General features: G+C 44.1%; 1 protein-coding gene and 1 pseudogene across 3 annotated transcripts in view; one reads left to right on the top strand and one right to left on the bottom strand.

Annotated features, from left to right (window-relative positions):
* KALRN (kalirin RhoGEF kinase) overlaps positions 1 to 17,079 on the top strand; it is a 1,228,991-nt gene that overhangs the window by 472,357 nt on the left and 739,555 nt on the right. The window lies entirely within an intron of this gene.
* On the bottom strand, positions 9,187 to 11,235 carry LOC148454593 (uncharacterized; annotated as a pseudogene).

The following is a 17,079-nucleotide window of genomic DNA, read 5'->3' on the forward strand; positions in this document are numbered from 1 at the left end:
ATTGCTGCATGCTCAGTCAATGTCAATCCTGGCGCGAATGAGTCTTTGGGAAAAATTGTGGCCTCTTTTGAGGCTGTTCTGTTTGCTAGGTTCCACTCCAGAGGTCTTCAACACCAAATTCTTTTTCAGACATGCTAGTCGCTCCTCAGGTGGCTGCACAAACCATATCTGAAAAGGGGGACACAATTCACAGGCTGAGACTGGACCCTGATCACAATAGATGCCAGTTTATCCAGTTGGGGTGCTTCCCTTGGGGCTGCAGTTTCAGGGCAGCTGATCCAGGAAGGAGTCTGCCTTTCCAATCAAAATTCTAGAACTTAGGGCAGTGTTTAATGTCTTGTTTCAGGCTCATAACCTCTTATGGGGGCGTCCTCTCAAGATACAATCGGACAATTCCATCAACCATTAGGGTGGCACAAGAAGTTGTCTAGCAATGTCAGAGACATCCTGAATAATGAGATAAACAGATAAGTTTGTTCCAGTTATCTTGGAAGTATTTATTCCGGGAGCGGAAAATTGGCAGGCCGACTTTCTTTGTTGGAACAAGATTCACTCAGGAGAGTCTGAACTTTATCGATTGCGGATAGCTGGGGGGTTTAGAGACAAATCTGATGTACTCCAAGTTAAACAAAAACATTCCCTGTTACTGACCACTGGATTTTGGGGTATTAGGGATTCTCTTTTACCATCAGTAACTGTCTGTTTCTGACTCCTCCCACTGCGCCGTGGACGGGTAACTAGCTGCCACTACCAATCTCATACATTCGGGAACCTAGAACCACTTTTTTCAGGCTCCGACCAGCGGCACCTGAAACCGCTTATGGGCACGCTGCTGCAACACTTCTCAGGCTAGCTTCCTCTGGTCCCTCTCCATGGACCAGTCTCTGCTCAATCAAAAACAACCAGAGAACGGAATAGTGTTTTGTGCTACTTTATTGGTCACAGGAAACAAGTAGATGCATCTTAAAGGCAATATGTTCATTGCTCAGTGTCTTGAAAAAGACAATTCCTCCACAGCATACAGGTATAGACCTTTCCGAGAGTCAGAGCATATACTGTCACAAGTCGCCAGTGCGCCTTGTTACTTACTCGTGCTCTGGGTGTCTCTCCTCCAGGTCACCAGTCACACTCTCGGAATCTAGCTCCTGTACAACATACATGTCATACTGGGACGGTATCTCCAGTTGCTAGGAGATTTTGAACACCGGTCTACGGATCCTGATACTAGATGACGTTCCTTCTCACCTGTAGATTCCATTAATCACCTGCCTTGTATCCATTGGTTCAGCACCTTTCTTACGCCTGTTGGTCCATTGCTGGCTATAGCGTTTCTGACATGTGCTTCTGGCTCCTGCCAGTAGTGTATCTGCCTGTCTGTGCCTGTTTCTACCTGTGCTTCGGAGATATCCCTCACTTCATCATCTAGAGTTCAGTTTCTCTGCAAGTTGTGGTACTCTCTGGGTCTCTGTGATCACGGCCCTCAAGGCCGCATCTCTGCATTTAACATTTTGGCTTTCCAGCCACACCCCAGCTCTCAAGCCGCACCCCGGCTCTCAACCGGCATCTCTGCTCACAAGCCGCACCTCGGCCATCAAGGCCGCACCTCTGCATTTAAGATCTCGGCTCTCAAGCCGCACCTCCGTTCACAAGCTGCACCTCTGCCCTCAAGGCCGCATCTCTGCAATTAACTTCTCAGCTCTCCAGCCGCACCCTGGCAGTTCAGCCGCACGTCTACTCGCAAGCCGCAACTTGGCTTTCGTAGTCACACCTTGGCCCTCAAGGCCGCATCTCTGCCGGAACTTCGGCTATCAAAGCCACGTTTTACATTGTATTCCTATCAGCAGTTGAAGCTGCACCTCGGCTTTTAAAGTCAACTTCTGGCCCTCAAGGTCACATAACCATCGAAGTATCCATAATTTCTTTAGCCACACTCTGTCAACTATCTCCCTTGCATATCTCACTGCCTAAAAATAGGTTTGTATGATTGACGCTACTATCCTTATGTGGTCTTATAAATAACCGAAAGAAGATGCAGCCTGGAATAATCGGAACTTTCAACAGAGATCCGGATAAAGATAGCTTTTTGTATAGAAGTATTCCGGCGCTCCCAAGGATCAGTGTTATTTTGGGGAAAAAAAGAGAATGGATAAAAATATTGGCCCTCATTCAGAGCCGTTCACAATTTGCGGTCGTTCGTTCAAAAACAAGGGGTGGCTGTTCAAATGATCCGTTCGCACATTGCGGTCTGTTCACACCTCTAAGTCTGAATGAGCGAGCAAAACATACTCTCGTTTTTTTGTTAAAAACGCCCCCTGGCCGCTCGCTTCATACGTCATGTCCGCTATTTATTAGATTAATCGAGTACATCGAACAGCGTATGAACTGCTCGCTATTCTTGTGGTTGGTTTTTCCTACCACTATTTTGCGAGCAGTTCTGGCTATGAAACAACCAAGTGACGTGGTCAATGACGCTGCTGTATTAATTATGCACACCCATAAAACGCCCGTTTTGACCTTTAAGCACGCCTGCATTCTGATCTCCACTCCCTGTTTTCAAGCACCTTCCCCTGTTACCACCCACATACGCCTCATTCTGTCACTCAAAATAGCAGGCACTCGCTATATAGCGAACAAACGATTTTCGGCCGCACTGACTGGTTCACGCATGCGTACTAAAAACCGTACGCATGCGCAGATGTGCGAACATCGCTCGGAACGAGCGTACTGCCGCTAACGAGCGGCTCTGAATGAGGGCCATAGTGTAAATCTGTGATAAAAACAAAAAAAGAAAGTATATAGACATATACTCACCGTTTATAGGTGAGATCAGTACAATGGACACAAATCAACAGCGTGGTCCTACTGTGGTTGCAATAGCAACGATGAATTGATCTGGATGGGTCTCAAATCCTGACAGTAGTCATTATGTGAAGAAAATAAAACATGCCTCCATAGTGCAAATCGGTTGTCATCAAGTCAGAATAATAGTAAATAATATCCTGCTCACCTTATTCCAATTGAATAAGCTCCTTAGACATTCATTTTAAATCCCGATGTCCGTCGGTAATGAAAAAATATATATCTCTTAAAAATTATTTTATTTAACTTCCATTAAAATAATTTCATATATGGCCATACAAAAAAAAAGAAAATCAATAAAAATATAAAATATAATATAATTATAAATTATATAATAACCATAAATAGTGCCAAACCGTAATGTAAAAAATGTGAAGAAGGCACCAATAGCAGCAACGCGTTTCACAGACCCTGTGTCTGCTTCCTCAGGCTGACAATATCTCACTGCCTCCTGAGGTCCTACAGTCGCATAACATCTTGTGGCCCTAGGATAACCGTGTAACCCTCTACTATCTCGGGTCAAGCCCAGGCGGCCACCTAAGAACCGGTGAACGTGCCCAGTTCTAAGGGAACAGTGGGTAACTATTATTGGTGAAGACTTTGTATCAGTGATTCTAGAGGTCTTACATGGTGAGTCCTAGGAGACCATAACATATACACATTCAGAGTGGCCATATCTCTATAGCAAGAGCACACACTACAACAAGCTACAACCCTGCACCACCCCGACCTCTAGAGCAACTATTTCACAAAATATAAATAGATATATAAATGTTATATTTCACAAGAACTGGTAACTTGCATGCATCCTTTCAAATATCTATGCATCAATCCAGCTTGGCTTTCTTAATCTTAACACCTTCAGTTCTTAGGAGGTTTCACAATAAGGAAATTCTTAAAAAACAAAAGCAAATTGTTTTTTTATACCCCAAACCTGCTGCACAATTTACCTAGAGACACACAGGAGACTCCCTTGTCTGCATTTCAAAGAAAAGGCTTGTTCATTCCTCTCCAACTGCCCACTGCTAGGCTAGAGAAATTACCATATCACTTACTACGTGACAAATGTCATATAAAAAATTGGTTTCCAAATGCCAATGCCTTGTAAAACAACATTGTTTTGTAACCTACTTGGAAGTGCATAGGCTATACATTTAAAAATGCATTTCCACAACTGCGTACAGTGCATTAAATATAACATGTTAAAACTCTTTATTACGTACATATTTACAGTTCATGGTGCTTCGTGCCAGTAAAACATTTTAAATGGGTTCCTATATGTCCATTTAAATTTGGCGGCATCGGGTTAACCCCTTCAGTAATGCAGCCGGCATTTTATTACACTTGTGATGGGTCTCTGTCCACAGATGCGTATGGTCTTTCAGTATTATTTGAAAATCACAAGCGGGTCTGATCAACTTCTAAGCCGTTCACTGCCTGATGTGTTAAATCTACTATTAGACTGGTTAATTTGTCTGTGGGACAGCTGGTTCCAGATCTAATTGTGGCACATTCTACGAGGGCTGAGAGCAGCTCTTGGGCGGTTTGGCAGGATGCCTCGGTTGAGCAGTTGTGCAGGGCGGCTACCTGGAACTCTGGGCCTGATTCAGAGCCACTCGTATGCGGCCGCTCGTTCGCTCCGAGCGATGTTCGCACAACTGCGCATGCGTATGGGTTGTAATGCGCATGCGCAAGCCAGTCATTGCGGTCGGAAATTGTGTGCTCGCAAAATAGCGAATGCCTGCTATTTTGAGTGACAGGATGAGGCGTTTGTGGGTGGTAACAGGGGAAGGTGCTTGAAAACGGGGAGTGGTGATCCGAACGCAGGCGCGCCAAACAGTCAAAACGGGCGTTTTAAGGGTGTGCATAATTAACAAAGCAGCGTCATCGACCACGTCACTTGGTTGTCTTTTAGTCTGAACTGCTCGCATGATTGTGGTAGGAAAATCCAACCACAAGCACTGCGAGCAGTTCATACGCCTTTCGATGTACTCGATTAATCTAATAAATAGCGGAGATGACGTAGGATGCGAGCGGCCAGCGGGCGTTTTTTTAAATATAGCGAGCGCATGTTTTGTTCGCTCGTTCAGACATAGAGGCGTCAACAGACCGCAAAGAGCGAACGCTCAATTTAAATAGCCGGCCCCTTTTTCTGACCGAGCGACCGCAAATAGCGTCCGGCTCTGAATCAGGCCCTCTGTGCACACCTTTACAAAATTTTACCATTTCCACGCTTTTGCTTTTAAAGATGCCAGTTTGCGCTCAGCATGCAAGAGCATGCCACTCCCTCTAGAGGCTTGCTTGGGAATTCCCATTTTTTTCCAGTGTCCCACAGATGGGTCTAAAGAGGAAACAAGATTCTATACTCACATAAAATCAATTCCTTTCAGTCCACCTGGGTAACACTGGGTTCCCTCCCTGTTGCAAATTTTGTTGTTCGTGGTGCACAATTGTGTTCTCTATCAGGCTTTGGAACAGAGAAAACTTAGTTGCAGGTGACAATGTGAGGGTTTAAGAGTGATTGTAGTTTCAGAATCAATATAATTAACTATTTAGTACCTACTCCTCAGCTTTCCCACATACGCCCATTGTTTCCAGTGCCGCCCAGATGGGCTATAAAATCTTGTTTTCTGTGAGTGGTGGATGTTGTTGTTCGAGCACTCACATTTGTTACCAGGGCCGGATTAACAATGGGGCGAGTGGAGCTACAGCTCCAGGCCCCCAATGAAAATAGGCCCACAACATACAGGCAGTGCTGACAGAAAATATATATTTTTTCCTGTCACCACCAGCAGAGTGCGGACATCAGGAGAACCCAGTCTCCAGCCTATTCAACCCTGGACAATTCAAAAGCTCCGCCCATCCCGACGGGTGCCCGAAACATCGAACATTTACCTCAGTCTCTCCTACAGAAGCCCTGCCCATTAGCTTTACCTGTTCAAATGTCCCCAAGAACCCACCAACCAGAAACTGACCCACTGACGCCATACTCCTCAAAGTCCCCGTCACTTAAGCTCCGCCTGTCATGCAGGATGTGCAAAGCTCCGCCCCCAGCTGTCCAAAGCTCCGCCTCAACCACTCACAGCTCCGACCATTCACCATCAGCAACTTGGCAAAATGAGAGCACTTCCTGTGTAGAGATGCAGAGGCAGAGCTGCCTGCAGCAGGAGGGAAGGAACATGCATGCATTACCAAAGAACCTTCGCACAGGTCAGTGTATACTTACTGACTACTGGGGGCAGCCAGGTCAGCAAGGCAGGGGTTGTGGGGTGGCAGGAGTGGTCAGTGTGGGGGCATGATAGAGTGTTCATGTCATTATGTCCACACCCCATGGTCCAACAGCTCTTCCGGGGATCAGTACTGGGAGGGGCATGGCCAACTCAGGGAGATGTGGCCAGACCTCCTCCTTACGAAAGGGAATGCTGTATCTTGACTCCTCCTATAGGGACAGATAAGCTTTTATTGTCTGCGTGTCTTGTACGTGTGTTTTTCTACCATTTTTTTTTTCCACTGTATTATTACATTTTGCTTTTAAACCTATATATGATCCAGGAATACGGTTCAATTTTTTGGGACTGGTATGATCCCTACAAAGGTTTAAATTGTCCATTTTGGTTTTCTGAAGAAACCTACAGTGCTGAATGTTACATACTATATTGCTTTTCTCTTTTCTTTTTTTTTTTTTATGTATGTTATCTTGGTGGTCATATGATCGAAGAATTTTCCACCAGATAAGTAGTAGATCCTTTATCATAATTTTTTTCACTCTTATGTTTAAATTGATTTTCTGACACTAGTAGGCACTTCTTTATTTCACTATTCCCACATATATATATATATATATATATATATATGTGTGTGTGTGTGTATATATATACAATATTAGAAATGTACCTCTATGTACCCCTGCCTGTACCTTCTAAAATCCTTCCTACAAACCTCTAAGGATGACGCTCATTTGCGTACGCAGTCACACCATAAATAAACCTGTGGTTCCAAAGCACAAGTGATATTCAGGTAAAAGTTCAGACAGTTACACGCAATTGATCAAGACACAATTTAGGCGCAAAAGTAAATCATACAGACCACAAGTACAGTATACGTACGCAGGCGCTTCTGGACCCAGAGATAGGCTTCAGCAAGAGACCCCTCGTCATTCAGCATTCAGCATAAAGACTCCCAAATAGTGTCTGTGCACCCATACTTATACCCCCCAGTATAAACAAGACAAAAGGTATGTTTGTTGCTGATGTCATTGGTTCTCAGAGGTAAAGCATCTGTTACAGTGACCCATGGGGTCCCGCAGCTGGCCGCCGCAGTTTAGAGGAAGAGGCCTTGAAGTCTTCGTCAGCCAACGGAGATCCTGGCTTTTTCCCTCCTGCTCAACGGCGACGACACCCCTCCGTTTTGGGAAACGGAGGGCATCACCGCACCCTCCCTGCCCCCAGACGGCAACAGACTGTCAATCACTGATAGTCTGCTGCCAGTTTACGTGCGGGCTCGCAAACCTGTTCTGCACGTGAGCAGAACGGGTCTGGCGCCTTCGCAGATTCCCGTACATGGGTGTAACACCCCGCTAATATGTCCTTTTGTATATTTCAGAGAGGTAAGGAAGTAGATGCAGACAAGCTTGTTGATAGCATTGCTTCAAATAATAATCAGGAATTTATTGAAAGACACTTTTTCACAATGTATTATTCTTTGCAAACAATTTCAAACAACTTAACATAACAATACCATTTTCAATTTAGAGCTAATAACCCACTTTTATGATCTAAATATTTTATTGCACAGGATCACTGGAACCATGGCAAGCCTTCGATAAGCTATAATTGAATAGGTTAGGTACATACACACACGACCAGTAACAAAGTCAGCAGACAGTTGGCAATGAAATTAACTGCACATACGATACTAGATACTAAAGTATCTCGTAGTTAAGAAGAAACAATAATAATAAGTTCACCAATACTATACATTAAACCGATTACTATTTTCAAGATAAACTGAATTCAGTTTTATTAGAGTCCCAAAGTCCTGACTGCATGCATGCAACCCCTACAGCTGATTCTCTACAGGTGGTGCGTTTGCTGTATTTATTGCTTTATTCCTAGATAGGACAGTTAACAACTGCAAATCCTGTTATAATTCGTTGCCCGGGATGATAGAAGAAATTATAACTCTCAAAATATTAGTTTCCTCGTCAATTAAAGCTTGCTATTTCAGATGCACTTTAAGTACTATATAATTGTCTCTGTCCTTGGTTAAGGTGCAACCCCTTCCCTTTTCCTGCATCCAATTCTACTGCCCACTCAGATATGTCATAAGCTGTTTAGTCTCTATGTAACTGGTACTGTATGTAGGGCTGTTTTATTATGGGAAGGATTTTCTGTTGTATGCACTAATGCAGCTGCCAGTATCTTAGAAGGTTATGCTGCAGTGGTGGGTCTGCGCTAAATCCCAGCCCCTTATAGAAAGAAGAAAGTTTCTGATACTGTCCACTGGATCTATTCAAGGTGTTTTGTCCTTCTTACCAGCCTCCTGAAGTGCTGCTCACCGTCTCCCCCTTTATATCTGAGCCTTTTGCACTGGGCAGGAGTACAGTGGCTGGCTGTTTGTCTCCTTGGTCTGCCTTGCTCCGCCTTTGGCTCTACCCACTTCAGGGGAGCCGCGCCCTTAGACTGTCTCCTTTACTGAGGGGAATGAAGGGGAGGCTTACGCTGGTGTCACCAGTTTGACTCTGGCTCCTTCTTCACCCGTCGCTCTCTGGCTAACGACTGTGCTGATGTAAAGCCTCTCTCATCTGCCACTCCTGCTCCGTGATGTCTCTGGTAACTGCCGTCAGTCAGCTGTTTCCCCGTGCCTGGCCCCTGCTCTCCAACGGTTCCTCACAACAGCCACCCTAACGGTCAGTACAAGCCCCTCTGGTCACAGGGCACTGTCTGTCTATCACACTGGAGGTCCAGTCTCACCAGCCGTGCACCAGCTCCTGAAGCTGGATACATTGTCCACTGTCACCAATTAATGCATTAAAATGTCCAGCAACACATATATAAGGGTACCCAACATGAGGTACTCCCAGGTTCTGGGGTACCACATACTTCCCCACTAGAATGATGCGTGTCCTCACGCATCTCACCATTTTTAGCAAGTTTGGCAAACATCACTATAACGTTACAGCTCAATTACAAAATAACAGCTGTATTTAGAACAACTATAACAACTGTTGACTACATTTATTTATTTTAAGTAACAAAACAGGTGAATACTTTGATGCAAACAACCTTTGGTTACAATAACTACTTCTGTAAACTCTATCGTCTGTATCTAATGGGTAGAAGTCCCTTTATACCTCTTTCCTGAGGGTATTGATGCTCTTTGCAGGATTCGAGCCACTTCACTTGCATCTATTTCAGTATAGTCATCCTCTGGGACTCCATACATTGGTAGAACAGATAGTATGGGCTTCTTGGCTACAATACCAGGTTTCTTGGGAACAACATATGATAATTTTTGCATAACAATATCCTGACGGTTTTGCTCAGAGGACTCCAATTTCTCAGCTCTGGGTGAGTCAGCAACCCTTTCCATGTCTTCTTTACCATTAGCGGCACACCAATCTGATTGGTTATGGAAAGCCACACTGGAATAAGAATCATTGCTTGCGGGTTTACTTTGGCATGGAAACTCCTGAGGAAGTCGTCTGACAACTTCTTGCATGTTATGTTGCATCCAGCCACTTGGTTTCCCCACACCTTGATCATCGGTCTTCCCTAACACTTTGCCCTGCACAGGGGCATTGGGACACTGCGATGTCTTTCCAAATGATTTCCCCAGACAGTATGGTGGGTAACAATGTTTTCGACATGGCCGTGTTTGACTAGTGCCCTCTCCCTCTTCTGCATTTTTAACTTTTTCTGACATCTCTCCACCTCCACTGTGTCAGTAGTGTTGCTGGTAATTATGTGAATAACCTCTGTGACTTAAATGGTGCCCATAACATTTGCGATCCACAGCATATCTGCTGCCTTGAACTGGGACACCACCAGGACCAGTTACATTAGCTGCCTGTAGACCTTTCTCCCCATTCACCACATCAAACTGGATTGTCTCTCTGTCTCTCAGGCTTCGAAGATGTTTCCTGGGGTTCTTCTTTCGAATGGCCGTATAGTGAACAAAGATATCTCTGTTGTTGTCATCACATTTTATGAATCCATAGCCTCTTTGCGCATGAAACCATATGACCTTGCCCAAACCTTTTCTAGCAATGGCTGAAGTAACATCGCCTGCAGATGTCGTGCTGACAGTCTTTATTTGGTTTTGTAATATTGGGCCTGGGCTCATATCCCTGGGTTGATCTTCCTGAGGGCTGGTCCTTGGCCTCAGGAATTCTGTGTTTAAAGACTCTTCTGCACTACACTGCCTTTCAACATGACCACTACGGTTACACCTCTGGCAAATAGGCTGTCCCTGTGGATCAAAGCAGTCAGTGGGTCTTCGCTCTCTCCCTTGCGGTGGTTCCCACCAATCGTTCTGAGGGCGTCATCTCCACGTTCGCCAGATAGCCTCAGTTTGCTCTTGTGGTTGGCGTTTAATTAACTTCTGCAGTTCTTTACTTATTTCAGTTATTCTCAGTGTGAGTTCCTCCATCTGTCCTTTCAGAGCATGAAGAGGATCAGGTGCTTGAATCTGTGCGTTTTGAACTACAACTTTCTTTGTCTTAGAGAGGTCTACTGGAGTGGAGGAGTCAGTCGCAGAGTTTGGATTCCTTTCTTGGTATCCCGGCATTTCAGGAAAAGCCGTTTCTTTAATGTTAGTTAGGGAAACCACTTTAATAGCAGCCTCCTTAAAGTCGAGAAAAGAACTGTTAGGCATTTGCATCTGAAGGAGACGTAACTGAGTCCTGATATTTTCACAGCTGGTTCCTTCTATAAACTGATTTATCAGCGTCTCATCTGCTCTTCTCACCTCAACCTCGTCCACTTCTTGAATTGACCGTAAGGCCTCTTGCAGACTCAAAGCGAAGTTTCGTAGTGTTTCCCCCGGCTGTTGTTTACGTGCGTAGAAACGCAATTTTAACTCTGCTATGGTGGTTGTGTCGAAAGTTGTGCCCAATCTCTGGAAAACTTGATCTACGGACTGCCTTTCCTCCAGAGGCCAAGACAACACTTCTCGCAGTGCCGATCCCTGTAGCTGTCCAATTAATATTTCAACTTGTTGATGGCTAGCCAACGGATAGAGCCGAAACATGGACTGCATTTTTGTTTTGAATTCCACAAGTGTGCTTGAAATTTTTCCATGTGCATCTCCAGAATATGTAGGGAGCCATGGGGCCCCAAAGTAGTAGGGTAGGATAACTGGGTTCAGTTGTGCCATAATATGGGTTTCTTATCCTGATCCACTAAGATTACTGCTGGATGAACCTGCCATAGTTTATTTGCTCCCTTGACATCTCAACAGGTAACTTTCTGTGCTTGGGGACCTCCTTACTTTGGACTCTGAATCCTGTTCTTCGTGACGCCAATTGTAACACCCCGCTAATATGTCCTTTTGTATATTTCAGAGAGGTAAGGAAGTAGATGCAGACAAGCTTGTTGATAGCATTGCTTCAAATAATAATCAGGAATTTATTGAAAGACACTTTTTCACAATGTATTATTCTTTACAAACAATTTCAAACAACTTAACATAACAATACCATTTTCAATTTAGAGCTAATAACACACTTTTATGATCTAAATATTTAATTGCACAGGATCACTGGAACCATGGCAAGCCTTCGATAAGCTATAAGTGAATAGGTTAGGTACATACACACACGACCAGTAACAAAGTCAACAGACAGTTGGCAATGAAATTAACTGCACATACGATACTAGATACTAAAGTATCTCGTAGTTAAGAAGAAACAATAATAATAAGTTCACCAATACTATACATTAAACCGATTACTATTTTCAAGATAAACTGAATTCAGTTTTATTAGAGCCCCAAAGTCCTGACTGCATGCATGCAACCCCTACAGCTGATTCTCTACAGGTGGTGCACTTGCTGTATTTATTGCTTTATTCCTAGATAGGACAGTTAACAACTGCAAATCCTGTTATAATTCGTTGCCCGGGATGATAGAAGAAATTATAACTCTCGAAATATTAGTTTCCTCGTCAATTAAAGCTTGCTATTTCAGATGCACTTTAAGTACTATATAATTGTCTCTGTCCTTGGTTAAGGTGCAACCCCTTCCCTTTTCCTGCATCCAATTCTACTGCCCACTCAGATATGGCATAAGCTATTTAGTCTCTATGTAACTGGTACTGTATGTAGGGCTGTTTTATTATGGGAAGGATTTTCTGTTGTATGCACTAATGCAGCTGCCAGTATCTTAGAAGGTTATGCTGCAGTGGTGGGTCTGCGCTAAATCCCAGCCCCTTATAGAAAGAAGAAAGTTTCTGATACTGTCCACTGGATCTATTCAAGGTGTTTTGTCCTTCTTACCAGCCTCCTGAAGTGCTGCTCACCGTCTCCCCCTTTATATCTGAGCCTTTTGCACTGGGCAGGAGTACAGTGGCTGGCTGTTTGTCTCCTTGGTCTGCCTTGCTCCGCCTTTGGCTCTACCCACTTCAGGGGAGCCGCGCCCTTAGACTGTCTCCTTTACTGAGGGGAAAGAAGGGGAGGCTTACGCTGGTGTCACCAGTTTGTCACCAGTTTGACTCTGGCTCCTTCTTCACCCGTCGCTCTCTGGCTAATGACTGTGCTGATGTAAAGTCTCTCTCATCTGCCACTCCTGCTCCGTGATGTCTCTGGTAACTGCCGTCAGTCAGCTGCCTCCCCGTGCCTGGCCCCTGCTCTCCAACGGTTCCTCACAACAGCCACCCTAACGGTCAGTACAAGCTCCTCTGGTCACAGGGCACTGTCTGTCTATCACACTGGAGGTCCAGTCTCACCAGCCGTGCACCAGCTCCTGAAGCTGGATACATTGTCCACTGTCACCAATTAATGCATTAAAATGTCCAGCAACACATATATAAGGGTACCCAACATGAGGTACTCCCAGGTTCTGGGGTACCACATGGGGAATCTGAATTAGGCCCTTTGTCTGAAGTAGCCATGTAATAAGTTTAGATTATATCTGCCCAATTTTGAAATTCCGTAAGGTGTGAGACAACATTATCAGCTGTAGGATAAGGGAGGTGGATACATGGGATGCTCTTTCTGTGCAGGTGTAAATGAAGCAGGGATTCTCTCTCTTTATAACCAGAATCTGTAAAATATAAACACATGAACTGTTTGCTTTGTTCTTGTAACAACAGGATTAGATCATAATTTTATGTTCTACAAGCAGTCATTAGTGTTCTGATAGATTGCAGTAGCAATTCAAGTGGGTGGATGCAGTAACCATAGTAATCGTTCATAGCAACCGATGGTCGCAAGTACCCCTCACATAGCCCCCTCAACCCTCCCTCATGTGCTGTTAGTTTCTAATTTTAGACATTTAATTGATGCATCTTGAATATTGGTGGCAAGAAGCGAGTGGGGGGGGGGCTTAGCAATGACTTGTTACTTATTGCGTAGTATCAGTGTCTGTTATATACCCTGGCTTCACAGAGTGCTCCGACACCTAATCCCGAGCAAATGCATGCATACATACATACACACATTCTTACATTATTTTGTTTACAGCATGTTTGAATTTTCATTGTTGGCCCTTATAAATTATGCATAATAGATTGTATGAATGGTAACCTAACTTTTTACGTTTCCATTTACATTCAAACACTGAAGGCGCTCTGTAAGGTATTTGTGCTGCATGTGTGACAGTGGGGGCCCTATATGCAGCATGCCTACAGGGTTTCAATGTAAATAGATGAAACTTACTGGATGGGCAATCAACTAAAGCTGTGTACACACTAGACGACTTGCAAATGATGCGATGGTCATCTAGATTTCCCTTGAACTCCCAGACAAATGATCTAGTGCACACACACTATGCAATCTAACAAACAACCTATCGTGTGTCGTTCAGGACTTCATATCGTTAGATCGTTAACGATAGCTTTCCAAACACCTGACAACCATCTTAAACATTTCTGACCAAATTTAAATAGAGGGCTGTACTTTCTATAGGGTATATAAAGCAGGCACCATTTAGCTCTGTGCAGTTATGCTGTGTGACTAGTGAGGTTTGGTGTATACCTGCTGAACGCTGTACATTGCTTTACTGCTCTGCTTTGTTTTGCCTTGCTTAACAAGATACTTCTATACTACATTCTCTTGTGATGGATCCTTTTCGCTATCGAGTGAGTTAGCTCATAGTGAGAGAGCGCAGAATTATAGACGCCTGAGATCATGCTGGACAAAGGAGTGGCTGTTGAGTCTCTCTCTCGCATACTGCTTATGGAGATTCGGTAGAACAATCCAGATGGTTATCGCAATTTCCAGCGCATGGATAATGTCACCTTCCAGGGGTTGCTGCGTCAGGTGATTCCCTACATACGGAGGCAGAATACTAAGTTGCGGAGGGCCATTTCTGTTGAGGAGTGGCTGGTGGCTACATTAAGATTCCTAGTTACTGGAAGATCCCTTGCTGACCTGAAGTTTGGCTCCCTCATCTCCCCTCAAGCTTTGGACCTCATCTTCCCAGAGACTTGCAAATCCATCATTCTGTCCTGAGGCAGCAGTACTTAAAGGTAAGAAAAAACACCACACTTTATTTCTTGTGCAAGAATTCTTTTTTTTTTTAATTCAAATTATAAACTGTGCACCGTGTAAGAAGACGGCTGCATTTTTTCTTGTTTTCAAATGGTATAAACTGCTAAACAACATTTATATTATCATATAATTAATAATATGCAAATATCACATTACCCTTTTATATCATAAAAACGTCTTTTTGGCCCTTATGAACAATAATATTTATGGGCCGATATATACTTTAAAGTATACAAATTTGCACGTTTAATGGTAAACTGTACCATTAAACATATTAATATAACCAACTTTTTAACTATTAGCAAAAAATTATCAACAAGTTTTACCATGCCCAATAACTTTGGTGGCTAGGATATATGGTGCTGCAATCTACCCTCAACTTACTTTTGGTTGAGGAAACAAAGCACATGTTTAATTTTGTATTTGTGGCTGACGAGGCCTTCACGCTAGACAAGCACATTATGAAGCCATATACGTAAAGGGGATTGACAAAGGAGAAGCATATCTACAATTACAGGCTTTCCTGGGCACGCCGTATTGTGGAGAACGCGTTTGGCATCCCATGCAATCACTTCTGCATCTTCCACACAGCCATCAACCTATGTGTGGACAAGATAGACTGGATCGTCTTGGCATGCTGTGTCCTGCATAATTTTCTCAGGTGGAAGACCATGCAACAAAGTACAACAACCACAGCTATGCCAGATGACCCAGACCACCCAGAGTACGTGGAACGGTGGTTTTCTATGGCAGCATGCAAAGTTTTACAAATGGACTCTGCACATGCAAAACAGGTTAGGGAGGAATACCGGACCTGTTTTCATGGCGTGGGGGCAGTGCCATGGCAGGATGACAGCATAAAATAAACTATAGTGGGCAAAATTTTCGCAGTATTATGGATTATTCAACATTTGGCATGGTGTGTTTGCACTGTGTCACCACCTACCAAATCAACGCTGGATGTTTCCCCCCAAATCTTTTGCATCTTCTCCAAGATGAGCGCTGAGGGTCCTGGTCCAGTGTGAACTGTAACAGCTCATAGTACCACAGAGTTGGATGGTGGATGTCTCCTGAACTCGCTCCCGATGACATTAAAGCTTTGCATTTCTAGCGCTCTAAGTAATATTGGGCCCGATTCAGAGCCGCTCACAAGTGGCTCGATGGTTACCCACTGCGCACGTGCCGTGTCCGGCATGCTCGAGTCCCGCTGAGCGACTGAATTTCAGTCGTTACGGGGCTCGCAACAAGACGGGGCAGCTGTCGATGTTGATTGACAGTTTTGTGGGCGGGGTGGCCGGACAAACGCAGGCGTTCCCTTCGGAACGCCTGGCATTTGTAGGAGGGGTTACTGACATCACTAGTGATGTCAGTAGTGGACTTCCTGCTCTATATTAGAGCAGGAAGTCCACTCAGGCGTGCGGCAAGGTCTCGTCGCAAGCCCGATGGTCACGATTATCGCGACGGTCTCCTTTCCGCTCGCACAAGCTGTGGGTTGTCTCCCACAGTTTTGCGAGCGGCCAGGGGATAAAAAAATGCCCTCATTCAGAGCAAGTGCCCGCCAGGATCGATCGGCTCTGCATGAGGTCCCTTATCTGCAAATTCTGGATTTTTTACAAACCCATTCGATGGAGGCTTTGCTAAGGTGTCTTTTGCTCTGATCAGCCAAATCCTGGAGGGCACTATTCTTTTTGGGCTTGTTGGAGTAGTCTTTGGGCTTCACTCTCTAAAGACACTCCTCTCCTTGGTACAATTCTATAAAGCCGGTCCAGAGTTCGCGATTTTTGTCCATAGCCATATATGCAAAATAAAATAAAAATTATGACTCATACAAGAACTCATTGCAAAAAACACTGGGAATTAATTGATAGTATCAAAAACAGTACATTTGAGACTACTAATCACTGGCTGGCTACCCACAGTAAGGGGGTGGCCATAGTATACATTTGGTACACAAGTACTGAAAGTTGTCCCCTCTCGGCGCTCGCCATGCGTCGGGCTCGGTGGCTCGCTACGCTCACCACAAGGTTATATTCCCCCTCTATGCCCACTTGAATGGTAGGGAATGATGCTGGACAATAACGTCAGGGTCCTCTCAGTGAAGGGGATTTAGACATTACCATGATTGATAATAACAATGACTGTAGGACACTTGTGTTCTTTCAATGAGTCCTTAAAGTACACAAGTACCAAAAAAAAGTTTGGGTTGGTTTAGCGGTGTCTAAAATTTTTAATATCCAAATAATTTACAGTGTTTTTAATTTATTAGATAAACAAATAAAAACACTCAAAATACTGTATAATAGGCAAAAAATTCATAACGAGATTCATTCACACAAAGGTTATTGTCCTTTTTATAAGTTCAAAGTAAATCAGACCACATTGTAAATAAAAGAACAGTGACGTGTGTCAATGAAACTGTCAACATTACACAAGGTTGAATAGGGGTGCAAAATATACATATGCACATCACTACGCAACGTAGGTGGTCTGCAGCATTTACACAAGGTTGAT

Source organism: Taudactylus pleione, unplaced genomic scaffold (assembly GCF_031769625.1).
Source record: "Taudactylus pleione unplaced genomic scaffold, aTauple2 ptg000977l, whole genome shotgun sequence".
NCBI classification, from domain to species: Eukaryota; Metazoa; Chordata; class Amphibia; order Anura; family Myobatrachidae; genus Taudactylus; species Taudactylus pleione.